The following is a 4,492-nucleotide window of genomic DNA, read 5'->3' on the forward strand; positions in this document are numbered from 1 at the left end:
CTCTTGCTCTCTGTAAATAAAGCAAAGCCACTTCCTCGTCCGACATAAAAACAGAGCCCGACAGAGGAGGGAGGGGCAGGGAGGCTGTCGCAGTACAGCGCTTCAAGACCTGTCCTGCGTCTGACCTCAAAGTGCACAAGCTTCAAACTTCAGCGTTGGCTGCGATTTTGAAGCTGAAATCGCGTTCGGTGTGAACGCACCATAAGTCAACTCTGATAAAAATTTATAATATATATATTTTTTCCCTGTTTGTGGCGTCCCCTAGTTGGATGACGCCCTTAGCATTTGCATATACTGCCTATGACACAGGCCAGCCCTGTATGAAAACATGTTTATGCATGTTGYTTTTTTTCTGCTCAGAATGATCTGTGAAATAAAAAAACAGTCTCTCCTTAATAAAGTTGAGCTGTTTGTGCCTCTGGGAGTGCCAGTCTATAATTAGAGTTATGTCATGAAGAGATCAGCTGATAAATGAAAGTGAAACTTAACAGAAACTCTCTGTGGGTTCAGTGTTCAAGAGCCCAAGAAGTAGTGACGCGTTTGTTAAAAGTTCTCTTAGAAAGTCAACAAATACTAACAACCTTTGTRCCCTGGCATCAAGAGGATCATAAATCCACTTCAAAAAAGCACAGATTTTATAAACGTGTGCAAGAAACCCAACTCGGTAAGTTATGAATTTAAACTAAGCTACTTTCACGACGCTAATACCTCAGACAACATTTGAATGAGAATACGTTTGTCAGCAAAACCAGCAAGTTAACATGGTCAAAAAACAGTAATAACACAAACTAAAGAAAAATTTGTATTTGTGAGGATCTGTTGTGTCTTGTACTCTTGTTGGGGAAATCTTAATTTAACAAGGAGAGAAACAGGTGATCATAAAATGAAAAAGGCACTTCGTAGAATGGAGTTTTAATGCAGCTGCAAGGCACAAAAGCTTAACACCGTTCTGAAAACAGTCCTGCGTCAAACTAGTTGTGCAAAGAATCAAAGTTTYAAGCTCCCTTTTGTACTTGATATTCGTATYTTTACATAAACTGACAAAAGAGAACGTTCTGACAAATTATCCCCGTAGATGTGACTATCTACCCCATTCCTTATCCTGATGGTAAAACACATTATCTAAGAGAGGGCGGAAGATAAATAACACAAAACAATGGCATCACGCAGACTGGGTGATGTTTGGATCAGCATCACAGGTCAATGGAGCGTGTGAAAGGGAAGAAAAGTTGTTTTTCCATTACACTCTCCCTCCCTCTGGTGTTCGTTCTGTATTTTACATACCCATCTCATTCCTCAGTCCCTGCCTGATCATTCCCTCACACCTGTTTTCACTCTGCTGTTTCCACGTTTCACTCAGCCCTGCCTCTATTTCACTTTTCCACCGCTTCCTCAGGTTATCTGCCCTGGTTTCCCTGTGTTCTCCTGTGCCTGTTGGTTTTCAGTTTATTGCCACCACATCGACCTTTGATTTAATAAAGACTTTTTATTATTTCTTTGAGCCCGCCTGCATTCTGAGTGCAGCCTTGTCTTTTAAACCTGATAGTATTATGTGGTAAATGCATTACATTTACTCACTTCAGTTGAGTGAAAGCAGTTGACACAATTTGATAAAGTCAATCCAACACATCTGTTTTTGAGTGTATACATTGTGTTAAACATCTAAATATAACTGACTGCAAAGTAAAGGTTCGTAAAAAGCATTCACATTAACCACAAAGAAGACATTTTTAGATCTGCTCCAAAATAAGAGGCATTAAATATAATAGATAAGGGCTTAATTCAAACTGGCCTTCTGCTCTTAAGCTGACATGTAGGAAGTCACATTCATTTTCAGTTTGCTCTTTGCAGAAGTTAACCTTCTGTAAAGAATGTTCTTACACCAAAGCTATTAGATGTCTGAAGCTTTTGTCTTAATTTGGAGTTGTTTTTCTTAATTTGCTTGCACGCAAATTATTCAGGGTCTTCCTTCACCATTACCACTAGGACTATTGGAGGACTCAGTGCTGAACTTGTACTTTTACTATTCTAAGATAAACATTTTCACTTTATTCAGTTGGTAGCGCCTTTATTTAACAATGACTTTTTGGGTAAAATGGAAAGTTCTCCCTCACCTGAAATAAAGGATCCGGGGAGTTGTTGCGGCCCGGATGCAACAATGTTGAGATTGGAGTTGTTTTACTGTAAGATGGCACCARTTTGACAAGTCATTAGCTTATCAGTCTGGTCAGATTTAATCTTTATTTTCTTTAAATTAAAAAATTTTAAAGAGCTATGAAAGATAAAGTATGACCTGCTCAAAACATCTGTTTCTTTGAGGTGTTTAGAGTAAAACATTTGTTCACCTTTGGTTTGTTTTTTGCAGAAAAAGAAACTGAGGATGTATCACCGTTTTGACCAAAGAGCAACTTCATGTCACAACTTTAGTATGCCAGCTCAGCCATCCACCAGTCAACAGCAGGTGAGTCACCTTGGTATATTTAAAAAGAGTAAAACCTGTTCTGATTAGGTTGTACAAAAGTTAGCCATCTTTAAATTATACTTTTTAAATTTTTAGGTGGAATTGCATCATGTGGTGAAGCCATTTAAACTTGTGAAGGAGGATTTGTCTCAAATGAGGAGAATTCATAACGTTCGATTAGGAGCTGCTAAACTGGTTGATCTGAAAAACAATGTGATTGAGAAGAGGGTTAAGCTGCCTCAGGATTTATTAACTTTTATTAAATCCAGCAGCGCCATCTTCAGGTTTGAAACACTCTTCCAGCAGAGCCTCAGAAACCCTGTATTCATAGAGATCGARTCAGACTTGGTACTGTCCAGTTTGTGCTCTCATGACCTGGATGAGGCTTTGGCAGTCATAGTGAGCGACCTGAGTGTGGAAATTGAGAAGCTGCAAGGCGCACCAGCTGTACCTCCAGATATAGACAGAATAAAAAACGTCCTCACCAAAGCCACAAATGAAGCCAACCGTGAAGAGATCAAAGTGAACGTCAACTTTATCCCCGGACAAAAGGCAAACACGGTGGCTAAAATACGMCTGGTGGGCTACACGGAYCACGTCGACAACCTCAGAGAAGTTCTTCGTGACTACCTGCTGAACCAGGTTTCAGCTGAGCAAGTCCTGAACCTACCGCACCCTGAACTTGTTAACTGTTGGGACAAGATCTTAGAAATGATTAGCGTGAATCAGAAAAATGTGACTTTAAAAGCTTTTCTTCACCCACATCCTTTTGTAGCTGTGTCTGGCCCTCGTCYTGACGTACAAGAGTCCCACAGGGGCCTCACATCTGCTCTAGCCAATCTGACAATCAACACTTTGGTTTTAGATGGACAGGGGGCTCTTCGTTACTTCAAGGCAGATGGGAAGGGGAGCAAGGAACTGATTGAGAGTTCCTGTCAAGTTCTTATCCAGGAGAAACAAGGTGAGTACTGAAGMACCCACATAGCAGTCAGGTGTGTGGCATGGCAAGTAGTTTGTCATCCGATTGTTATTCTGGTTTGGTTTATGTGGCCCAGATCTGTCAGTGCCTCAACTGGCCCAGTTTTAGTTTGGTTTATGTGGCCCAAATCTGTCAATGCCACAACTGGCCCAGTTTTAGCTTGGTTTATGTGGCCCAAATCTGTCAATGCCACAACTGGCCTGGTTTTAGTTTGGTTAATGTGGCCCAAATCTGTCAATGCCACAACTGGCCTGGTTGTGGTTTGATTTATGTGGCCCAAATCTGTCAATGCCACAACTGGCCCAGTTTTAGTTGGTTTATGTGGCCTAAATCTGTCAGTGCCACAACTGGCCCGGTTTTAGTTTGTTTTATGTGGCCCAAATCTGTCAATGCCACAATTGGCCCGGTTTTAGTTTGGTTTATCTGGCCCAAATCTGTCAATGCCACAACTGGTCTGGTTTTAGTTTTATTTATATGGCCCAAATCTGTCAATGCCACAACTGGCCCGGTTTTAGCTTGGTTTATGTGGCCCAAATCTGTCAATGCCACTACTGGCTCAGTTTTAGTTTGGTTTATGTGGCCCAAATCAGTCAATGCCACAACTGGTCCAGTTTTAGTTTGGTTTATGTGGCCCAAATCTGCCAATGCCACAACTGGTCTGGTTTTAGTTTTATTTATATGGCCCAAATCTGTCAATGCCACAACTGGCCCGGTTTTAGCTTGGTTTATGTGGCCCAAATCTGTCAATGCCACTACTGGCTCAGTTTTAGTTTGGTTTATGTGGCCCAAATCAGTCAATGCCACAACTGGTCCAGTTTTAGTTTGGTTTATGTGGCCCAAATCTGCCAATGCCGCAACTGGCCCATTTTTAGTTTGGTTTATGTGGCCCAAATCTGTCAATGCCACAACTGGCTCAGTTTTAGTTTGGTTTATGTGGCCCAAATCTGTCAATGCCACAAATGGTCCAGTTTTAGTTTGGTTTATGTGGCCCAAATCTGCCAATGCCGCAACTGGCCCATTTTTAGTTTGGTTTATGTGGCCCAAATCTGTCA

Source organism: Austrofundulus limnaeus, unplaced genomic scaffold, assembly GCF_001266775.1.
Source record: "Austrofundulus limnaeus strain Quisiro unplaced genomic scaffold, Austrofundulus_limnaeus-1.0 Scaffold482, whole genome shotgun sequence".
In the NCBI taxonomy this organism is placed as follows: domain Eukaryota; kingdom Metazoa; phylum Chordata; class Actinopteri; order Cyprinodontiformes; family Rivulidae; genus Austrofundulus; species Austrofundulus limnaeus.